The sequence below is a fragment of the Heterodontus francisci genome, chromosome 11, assembly GCF_036365525.1.
Source record: "Heterodontus francisci isolate sHetFra1 chromosome 11, sHetFra1.hap1, whole genome shotgun sequence".
Lineage (NCBI taxonomy): Eukaryota > Metazoa > Chordata > Chondrichthyes > Heterodontiformes > Heterodontidae > Heterodontus > Heterodontus francisci.
This window is the reverse complement of record NC_090381.1, coordinates 85,492,624-85,504,134: the sequence shown is the minus strand read 5'-3', so window position 1 is coordinate 85,504,134 and position 11,511 is coordinate 85,492,624.

The window sequence follows — 11,511 nt, the reverse complement described above, 5'->3', positions numbered from 1 at the left end:
TCTATAGGATAGTTCACCTACTCAGCATATCCCAAAGCTTCATAGCTAATTGATTACTTTTGAATCTCGTCACAATTGTTGTTGTCAACCACAGCATGTAATTTGAAAACAAGGCAGGACATAAGATAAATGACCAGTTATCTGTTTATGGTTGATTGAGAAATGTTGGCTAAGACACCAGAATACCTGCTCTTCAAGTAGTGTCAAGGGATTTTTTTACATCCTCAAAAGGCCTTGGATTAACATCATAAATTTGGCGAGATCCCATGCCACATGTGGGGCTTTAACTCTGCGAGCATGGATTGAAAGATCATTGGCACACTGCCTGCAAATTTGTATGAACATCTTACAGCAAAGTCAGCAGTACGACAACACGGAATTCCCTCAGTACGACTCTGAAGTGCGGCCTTGAAATTAAGGAGGGATTCTCCCAACCTCCCCACATAACTGGAGCTAGACATGGAAACATTTGTAAAAATGAACTGTTCCTCTAATCTACACTTCCATTGACTCTACATATTTAATTCAATCATTAGAAGCTCTGCACAAAAATGTTCCCTCGTTGCTAATAGTAATCAAGGGGTAAAAGGCCAAAATAGTTACCTATCTCCACACCTTCATAACTGAATTATAGCCTGCTGGACCACAGCACCTCACCACCCAACAACAAAAAAACCATTGGGGACGCTTGTCATTTGTGACCTAGATTCCACCCATACAAAGAACTCAGCAGGAGGCCTGATTGATTTTAGTGATTTAGTCATATGCAATGACTAGGCAAGCTGCCTATTCTAAATCCATTGCTTATGGGAAGCTCACCATTAAGGAGGACAGGAAATCTCATGGTTCTGCTATCCATTAAAGGCAGCCTGCAGCTCTTAACAGTTATAAGTACTATTAATCAAAGGCTGTCAACAAACTGCACAATGCAGGAAGCAGGAAGCATGGCATTGGCCAGAACACCAATGAACTCTTTATGAGTTCTGATGAAAAGTCACAGGCCTGAAACGTTAACTCTGTTTCTCTCTCCACAGGTGCTACCTGACCTGCTGAGTATTTCCTGCATTTTCTGTTTTTATGCTAGGCAATGAACATTTCTAACAAGAGACAGTCTCGCCACCTTCCCTTGACAGTCAATGGCATTACTATTGCTGGACCCCACACCATTAACATCTTGGGAGTTACCATTAACCAGAAACTTGACTGGACCAGCCATATAAATACTGAGACTACAAGAGCAGGTCGGAGGCTGGGTATTCTATGGCGAGTAACTCATCTCCTGACTCCTCGAAGCCTTTCCATCATCTACAAAGTGCAAGTCAGGAGTTTGATGGAATACTCTCCACTTGCCTGGATGAGTGCAGCTCCAACAACACTCAAGAAGCTCAACGCCATCCAGAACAAATCAGCCCCCTTGATCGTCACCCCATTCACCATCTTAAACATTCACTCTCTCCAGCACCGGTGCACCATGGCTGCAGTGTGTACCATCTACAGCAATTCGCCAAGGCTTCTTCGACAGCACCTTCCAAACCCATGACCTCGACCACCTAGAAGGATAAGGGCAGCAGATGCATGGGAACACCACAGGCTGCCTCCAAGTCCCACGCCATCCCAACATGGAAATATATTGCTGTTCCTTCATTGTTGCTTGATCAAAGTCCTGGAGCTCCCTTCCTAACAGCACTTGGAGTGTGCCTACACCACATGGAATGCAGTGGCTCAAGAAGGTGGCTCACCACCACCAAGGGCGATTCAGAACGTGCAATAAATGCTGGTCTTGCCACATCTCATGAACGAATAAAACAAAATAACTGTTTAGATGCTAGCTTGTTACACTTCATTTGGCTATGTAAATTTCTTAAGCACAAAGTTGCTGTAACTTAAAACAAATTCAGCTGGGGTAATTTTCAACTTCACCATCTGGGGGTTAATATTGTGGAGTAAATCATCTGCCCATTATACAACTCATCTGATTTTGATCCCGTTGAAAGTCGGTGATGAGCTTGCACATGATCTACATACACTCACACTTTTAGACGAAGCAGTTCAGGCTGCTCTCATGCACCTCTTGTGGCCAGTTGCAGGATTGCAAAGTAAATATCTGGGACAAATAAATGAGGGATCGAAATTATACCAAAAATAATAGCTCATACTCATCACTGACCTTTTTAGGTAACCAGAATGTAATTATCTGAAACTCTTAATGATATTAATGCTGTGTAACCATTACTGTGGGCTGCATACATTTGGGGTTTAGGTATCCTGGGTATCAGACAACCTCCAGACTTTGCAGTTAAAAGCTATAATCCACATCAAAGTTGTCATATCAGATACTGCGGCTCCCCAGTAGGACATTTGATTTCATCCACTGGCTGCTCATCTCACTGTGCAGACAGAGAGCATGAGACTGGAAACCAGAGAGGGAGAGAGGAAAGTAGGAGAGAGGACAGAATAAACTGGAGAGTTAGGAGCAGGTGAGTCCACTCCCCAGAGTGAGCAACATTCAGAAATTTCCACCCCACAATCAACCCCATTAAACCCCAATAAGTTTTACGGTTAAAGCTAATGTGGTCCATCATAACAACTAAAAGGTTATGAACATGCAAAAATGACTGGCAGGAAAGGGCCAGCTGGCCCCTCAAACCCGCTCCACACTCATGCTACCTGGAGCATCATAACTAGTCACTTCCTACCTCTCACCTCCCGCAGCCATATAATTTTCTTTTATTCATTCGTGGGATGTGGGCGTCACTGGCTAGGCCAGCATTTATTGCCCTTGAGAAGGTGATGGTGAAACGCCTTCTTGAACTGCCACAGTCCTTGGGCTGTAGGTACACCCACAGTGCTGTTAGGAAGGGAGTTCCAGGATTCTGACCCAGCAACCGTGAAGGAACGGATATGTTTCCAAGTCAGGATGGTGTGTGACTTGGAAGGGAATTTGCAGGTGGTGGCATTACCATGCATCCGCTGTCCTTATCCTTCTAGGTGGTAGAGGTCACGGGTTTGGAAGGTGCTGTTGGAGGAGCCTTGGTGAGTTGCTGCAGTGCATCTTGTAGATGCTACACACCGCTGCCACTGTGCATCAGTGGTGAAGGGAGTGAATGTTGAGGGCGGTGGATGGGGTGCCGATCCAAGTGGGCAGCTTTGTCCTGGATGGTGTCGAGCTTCTTGTGTGTTGTTGGAGCTGCACCCATCCAGGTAAGTGGAGAGTATTCCATCAGACCCCTGACTTATACCTTATAGATAGTGGACAAGCATTGGGGAATCAGGAGGTGAGTTATCTGCGGCAGAATTCCCAGCCTCTGACCTGCTCCTGTATCCATAGCATTTATATGGCTGGTCCAGTTCAATTTCTGGTCAAGGGTAACCCCCAGGATGTTCATAGTGGGGGATTCAGCAATGGTAATGCCATTGAACGTCAAGGGAAGATGGTTAAATTCTCTCTTGTTGGGGAGATGTTCATTGCCTGGCACTTGTGTGGAGTGACTTTTACTTGCCACTTATCAGCCCAAGCCTGGATGTTGTCCAGGTCTTGCAGCTTATGGCCATGGGCTGCTTCAGTATCTGAGGAATTGCGAATGGTGCTGTACATTGTGCAATCATCAGCAAACATCTCCACCTCTGACATTATGGTTGAAGGAAGGTCATTGATGAAACAGCTGAAGATGGTTGGGCCTAAGACACTACCCTGAGGAACTCCTGCAATGATGTCCTGGAACTGAGATGATTGACCTCAAACAACCACAACCATCTTTCTTTGTGCTAGGTATGAGTCCAACTAGCGGAGAGTTTTCCCCCAACTCTCATTGACTCCAGTTTTGCTAGGGCTCCTTGATGCCATACTTGGTCAAATGCTGCCTTGATGTCAAGGGCAGTCACTCTCACCTCACCTCTTGAGTTCAGCTTTTTCATCCATGTTTGGACCAAGGTAGTAATAAGGTCAGGAGCTGAGCGACCCTGGTGGAAACCAAACTGAGCGTCACTGAGCAGGTTATTGCTAAGCAAGTGCCGCTTGATAGCACTATCGACAACTCCTTCCCTCACTTTACTGATGATCTGGAGTAGACTGATAGGGTGGTAATTGGCCCGGTTGGATTTGCCCTGCTTTTTGTGCGCAGGACATACCTTGGCAATTTTGCCATATTGCTGGGTAGATGCCAGTGTTGTAGCTGTACTGGAACAGCTTGGCTAGGGGCGTGGCAAGTTCTGGAGCACAGGTCTTCAGTATTATTGCCAGAATGTTGTCAGGGTCCATAGCCTTTGCAGTGTCCAGTGCCTTCAGTCATTTCTTGATATTATGTGGAGTGACTCGGATTGGCTGAAGATTGGCATCTGTGATGCTGGGGACTTCAGGAGGAGGCCAAGATGGATTATCCACTTGGCACTGGTGGCTGAAGATGGATGCAAATGCTTGTCTTTTGCGCTGAAGCGCTGGGCTCCCCCATCATTGAGGACGACGATTTCGTTGGAGTCTCCTCCTCCTGTCGGTTGTTTAATTATCCACCACCATTCACGACTGGATGTGGCAGGACTGCAGAGCTTAGATCTGATCCGTTGGTTGTGGGATTGCTTAACCCTATCGCATACTGCTTCCGCTGTTTAGCATCCAAGTAGTCCTGTGTTGTAGCTTCACCAGGCTGACACCTGATTTTTAGGTATGCCTGGTGCTGATCCTGGTATGCCCTCCTGCACTCTTCATTGAACCCTGGTCCCCCAGCTTGATGTTAATCCTAATATTAGATGCATAAGTTATATCTGAGAACAATTATGATGAAATTTCCTGAGACCTTGTGCTATTGATAGGATCTCACACAACTAGGCGGCTAATCAGAAAATCATGGGGGGAAATTCAACTCTTGGCTGTCTGTTTGGCAACTAAGAGTTGAAAGCTTTGATGGGGGATGTCTCTGTTGCCCCTTCTGGCTCCACAAAAATATTGTTTGCACTGCAGGCCTGAGCTCACAACCCGTGGCTTCACCTCCCAACCACCAACCCCCACCGCCACCAGCAGCCTCGCCCAGGACCTACCTGTGGGGCGCTTGACATTGGAGCCCAGCAGAATTTGTCAAGCCCCAACCAGCAAGCTGTATTTGTTGCCTACAACTCATGGCTTCCATCTAAATGAGGCTTGATGCTGTAATAGTCTTGAGCCTCAGGCTGGCACCGACCTGCAAACACCACATTGACTTGCCACCTGTTTTGACCTCATGTCCGATTTCTCTCCCTTAAATCTACCACGGATGAAAATTCAGTGGCAATTTGCCTTCTGCAGTTAGACCCTGAAGGTCAGGTTGGATCTCAAAAAAATCACCCTTCATCTAAAAAATAAGGAGAATACTTTCACTGTGAAATAGGTGTAGCAAAGCTGTTTTTCTAGTCAGCTAAGTCTAGGGATTTCAGCCACAGGTTAGCAACAGAAAAGCTTAGAGACCCCGAAGGTTTAACCAACTAAAATCGCACAGTTTACCAGAAAAGTGTACAAAAATATAAAAAAACAAAATTCAAATTTATCCATATCTAATGACCGGGAAAAATATTTCCTTGATGTTTATTGTTCCACAAGAAATTCAATTTCTTGCATCTTACAGCCACAATGATCACAGACAATAAAGATACCAGATTTGTTTACCTGTTGTACTCAGTCCGTCAATTAAGTCACTAATAACCAGTAAAAGAAAGGGATAGGTCCACGCTGCTGCTTTCCCCATGTTGCGAGATTTCCTTGTACCCTTGTACACAGTGTTATTGCAATGAGGGTTAACTTAAAGCAAATGACTCAGTTGCGGTCAGCTTTCAGTCTTCAGTATCTGTGAACACTCCTCCCTCCATTGGAATTTTGCCCAGCTTGATTTTTCTGGCTTTTTTCCGGGTTGTTAACTTCTCATATTTCAAAGGCGATTCTCGTACACTTCAGCTTTTCTACTACATTGATAGATTTGTGATGCTTATGCTTCAGTATTTGCACTGAAAACCTTCAGGGTGATAGGATGGTACGTAGATTGTAATAGAATTTCATAATTCATTTACCTGCTTCAATTGAATACTATTGCTTGAAGAAAACTTTATAAAAGATGTAAATATATCTGAGGAATAATGAACAGGCTGTATTCTAACCATACGTAGACTTGGGAGAGCTTAGGTCATTTTGTTAACAATCTGAATTAAAAAAGAACATCCAGATTGAAATCTGAACACAGCATCACTATAGAATTTTTAAATTGTCAAGAAACACAGGACTTCAGGAGACATAAACTAAGAAATTTAAGTTTAGTTTTGCTCTTTAATCTTTAATTTGCATTTTTCAATAGTACTTGCAGTGTTGTGTACCATTAGTTGTTTGAATACCCCTGATTTGCACGAATCGCGGGTGAAATTGTCAACATGTCGGCATTAAATCAGTAATTCTCAAACTTTTTATTGAAGGACCCCTTTTCAAATGGATTAGTAATCACGGAATCACCATCTAAATTATAATACAGTATAATTTCCATAATATGAAAGTGCTCCCAAAGTGGTCCCAAAGGAAGAGTGCTAAATTGGGGGAAGGCCAACTATACCAAAATTCGGCAGGAGCTGGGGAATGTAGATTGGGAGCAGCTGTTTGAAGGTAAATCCACATTTGATATGTGGGAGGCTTTTAAAGAGAGGTTGATTAGCGTGCAGGAGAGACATGTTCCTGTGAAAATGAGGGATAGAAATGGCAAGATTAGGGAACCATGGATGACAGGTGAAATTGTGAGACTAGCTAAGAGGAAAAAGGAAGCATACATAAGGTCTAGGAGGCTGAAGAAAGACGAAGCTTTGAAAGAATATCGGGAATGTAGGACCAATCTGAAACGAGGAATTAAGAGGGCTAAAAGGGGTCATGAAATATCTTTAGCAAACAGGGTTAAGGAAAATCCCAAAGCCTTTTATTCATATATAAGGAGCAAGAGGGTAACTAGAGAAAGGATTGGCCCACTCAAGGACAAAGGAGGAAAGTTATGCGTGGAGTCAGAGAAAATGGGTGAGATTCTAAACGAGTACTTTGCATCGGTATTCACCGAGGAGAGGGACATGACGGATGTTGAGGTTAAGGACAGATGTTTGATTACTCTAGGTCAAGTCGGCATAAGGAGGGAGGAAGTGTTGGGTATTCTAAAAGGCATTAAGGTGGACAAGTCCCCAGGTCCGGATGGGATCTATCCCAGGTTACTGAGGGAAGCGAGAGAGGAAATAGCTGGGGCCTTAACAGATATCTTTGCAGCATCCTTAAACACGGGTGAGGTCCCGGAGGACTGGAGAATTGCTAATGTTGTCCCCTTGTCTAAGAAGGGTAGCAGGGAAAATACAGGTAATTATAGACCGGTGAGCCTGACGTCAGTCGTAGGGAAGCTGCTGGAGAAGATACTGAGGGATAGGATCTATTCCCATTTGGAAGAAAATGGGCTTATCAGTGATAGGCAACATGGTTTTGTGCAGGGAAGGTCATGTCTTACCAACTTAATAGAATTCTTTGAGGAAGTGACAAAGTTGATTGATAAGGGAAGGGCTGTAGATGTCATATACATGGACTTCAGTAAGGCGTTTGATAAGGTTCCCCATGGTACGCTGATGGAGAAAGTGAAGGCGCATGGGGTCCAGGGTGTACTAGCTAGATGGATAAAGAACTGGCTGGGCAACAGGAGACAGAGAGTCGCAGTGGAAGGGAGTTTCTCAAAATGGAGACGTGTGACCAGTGGTGTTCCACAGGGATCCGTGCTGGGACCACTGTTGTTTGTGATATACATAAATGATTTGGAGGAAAGTATAGGTGGTCTGATTAGCAAGTTTGCAGACGACACTAAGCTTGGTGGAGTAGCAGATAGTGAAGGGGACTGTCAGAGAATACAGCAGAATATAAATAGATTGGAGAGTTGGGCAGAGAAATGGCAGATGGAGTTCAATCAGGGCAAATGCGAGGTGATGCATTTTGGAAGATCCAATTCAAGAGTGAATTATACAGTAAATGGAAAAGTCCTGGGGAAAATTGATGTACAGAGAGATTTGGGTGTTCAGGTCCATTGTTCCCTGAAGGTGGTAACGCAGGTCAATAGAGTGGTCAAGCAGGCATACAGCATGCTTTCCTTCATCGGATGGGTTATTGAGTACAAGGGTTGGCAGGTCATGTTATAGTTGTATAAGATTTTGGTTCGGCCACATTTGGAATACTGCGTGCAGTTCTGGTCGCCACATTACCAAAAGGATGTAGATGCTTTGGAGAGGGTGCAGAGGAGGTTCACCAGGATGTTGCCTGGTATGGAGGGCACTAGCTATGAAGAGAGGTTGAGCAGATTAGGATTATTTTCATTAGAAAGACGGAGTTTGAGGGGGGACCTGATTGAGGTGTACAAAATCATGAGAGGTATAGACAGGGTGGATAGCAAGAAGCTTTTTCCCAGAGTGGGGGATTCAATTACTAGGGGTCACGAGTTCAAAGTGAGAGGGGAAAAGTTTAGGAGGGATATGCGTGGAAAGTTCTTTACGCAGAGGGTGGTGGGTGCCTGGAACGCGTTGCCAGCGGAGGTGGTAGACTCGAGCACAATAGCGTCTTTTAAGATGTATCTAGACAGATACATGAATGGGCAGGAAGCAAAGAGATACAGACCCTTAGAAAATAGGCGACATGTTTAGATAGAGGATCTGGATCGGCACAGGCTTGGAGGGCCGAAGGGCCTGTTCCTGTGCTGTAATTTTCTTTGTTCTTTGTTCTTTGCTGCATGTAAAGAGTTTTTTTATTAAGGCTGAACTTGCCCAACACCAACACCAACCTTGGTAACTGCGGGTCTCCCTCACAATATCAGCGATCCTTCAAGCCTGCTCCCCTCCTACATGAAACAGCCAGCCCACTCTGCTCCACATATATGGCAGCTGCCTCCACTCCCACTTCCCAGCTTGCACCAACCCTGCCTCAGACCACCACTCATTATTTCAGGAACTCCTATAAAGCCTCCATAGACCCCCGTAGAGGTCCACAAACACCAGTTTGAGAAAAACTGCATTAAATGAATGCAAATGGCACATGATTGTCGTAATATCTCAAGAGTTCCAGATATTTTGTTGTACAGCTACCAATTTATATGTTTTACAGTAATATACAATGTCACATTTTATTTTAATCCTTTTATGGCACATTGAGTGGGGTTGTAAAGACCTTGGTATCCAATATACAGCAATTTGTCTGTACTGGAATAACCATGGCCCCAGTTTTAACCAGAGGCCAGTTTTGGGCAGGTAAGTTTTGATTTCAATTGAAAAGTCACCAGCTGGGTATCTGCTGTGGTACTTGGTGCGTCGCGATGATGTGACGGTGCACACTTTGAGGCGCCCTCCTCCACCTCAGAGGTGGATGGTCGGGCAACGGTAACGTTTCCTGGCACATGCTGAGTTTCACCTGTTGGGAAAAGCATTGTGATCAGTTTCATCATCAATCCAGAGTTAAGCACAAGTTTGTACCTCCAGCATGGTTACATCTGGGTGTTTATACAATTGAGAGCAACATTCAGTGCATTTGACATTCACCAAATCAGTGGCACACTAGTGCAGCCTCACCACTCACCCCCACCCATAATGAAGTGTTACATCACATTCTGGAACACTCACTCTCATGGCCAGGTCCACCGGCCTCGCCATCTGCCAAGGCGTGTCCTCCTTCCTCCCGTGCTATAGTTAAGGCATCCTCCTCCATTCTGGTGAGGAATGCCTGGGTGGCTACGCTGCCACTGGTATGTGACCTCTCCCGGGCATTGTGTGCCCTCTTTTCCTGAATAAACAAAGATACTTATTTTATAGATAGTCAATGGCATATGACACTGTCACCCAAAGGGTTGGTGTTGCATTTCACTGCTGTGACAGTGTTGGGCGCAACTTTTACACCACAACACCAGCGTTCATCTCAGACTTGCCCATCATGTGTCCCATTTCAAGGCAGCAGCCAGGCATTGATCATACAGGGCTTCCACATTGCATCATGGGTACACAAAAAACCTCCCTTGGCACATAACCGATTAGATGAATGAGGAATGCCCCTTATCCGGGCAGAGCGAAGCAGGTCATTGAGGCGCTTGCGGCACTGCATCCATGTACACCTCACTACGCCTCGGCTGCTGACCTCCTCTGCAACCTCCAGCCAGGCCCTCGTGGTCACTTCGGAGGGTCTCCTTCTCCCATCTGAGCTGAACAGAATGTCTCTCTTCAATGGCCTACAGGAGGACCTGCAGTGAATCATCAGAAAATCAGAGGGCATCGCAATTGCTTCTGCCCTCCATCACCTCTAACAGCAATATTTTTGTCTCCCAGTCTTTCTTTGTTTCAATGTGTGAAGCCTTTGAAATCTCCAGACCTTAAGACAGTTGTATCTTCCTTTACATCAAATGGGAAACTCACTGCTCTGTTTAAAATCAGTAATCCTTTATGTAGGGCTTACAAACAGCCCTCCACGTATGTGGCCCCACCCTCAATGATGCTGAAGTTCCCGCCCATGCGCGCCATTTCTTTTCAGAGTTACGCCCCGGGCCCGCTGATCAGGTGATCAGCGCGTGATGCCGGCGGCCAGGCGACGTGGAGTGGGATCGGGGGCCTGATCCGCTTCGGGCGGATCGGCCCCGGGGTCACCAGTAAGCGAAAAATTCCGGCCCTGGTCTTCTCTCCTTCCTTGGGAATTCTCTTCTCTCCTTGGAAGTTATCTTCCTTTTTCTGCAGGCTTTGTAAAGAGTTGGAACAGGCTGGGCTGAGATAGGGTTCTGTCCTTCAATTTTTTACTTTAAAACTCCAACCAATTCAAAAGAGAAGCCAGAAACAGGAAGTCCACCTTCTGACCTGTGACCTCTCTGCACACCTCTTCTCCAGTTACCAGGGTTTCGGTTCTATTTTTAACTTGAATCATGTAACAACCAGTAAATATAGTTGTCAAACCAGTCCTTTCAATGTTCTCTTGATTACCCTCTTGAAAAATAAACTGGTCCAACATTTCTTCCATTTGACTATGAATTCCTCAAAAAAATGCATTTAAAAAACAGAAGGACATGTAGACGGGTCACTGGGATTTTTTAGAAGAGTTCTTTTTAGGCGGCATTGTGAATTAATTTAGCAGGCTTTTCTTCAACGACAAGAGACGATATGAGTTGACACAGTGAGCTTCTCAGGGTCTTTTAGAGAGGTGCTGGAATGCTGAGCTGAACTTCAGCTCGAGCTCAGGATTTCCGAGCTTGAGGGACAGCTGGAGTCATTGCAGAGAATCAGGGAGCATGAGAGTTTCCTGGCTCGTATTTTCCAGAAAGTGGTCACCCCACAGGCAGTAAGAGTTCAGGATACTAGCTGGGTGGCCATCCTTAAGACTAGAAAGAGGCAGGAGATGCAGGAGTCTTTGAGGTGTGTGACATTACATAGAAACATAGAAAATAGGAGCAGGAGTAAGCCATTCAGCCCTTCGAGCCTGCTCCGCCATTCGTTATGATCATGGCTGATCATCCAACTCAGTAGCCTGTTTCG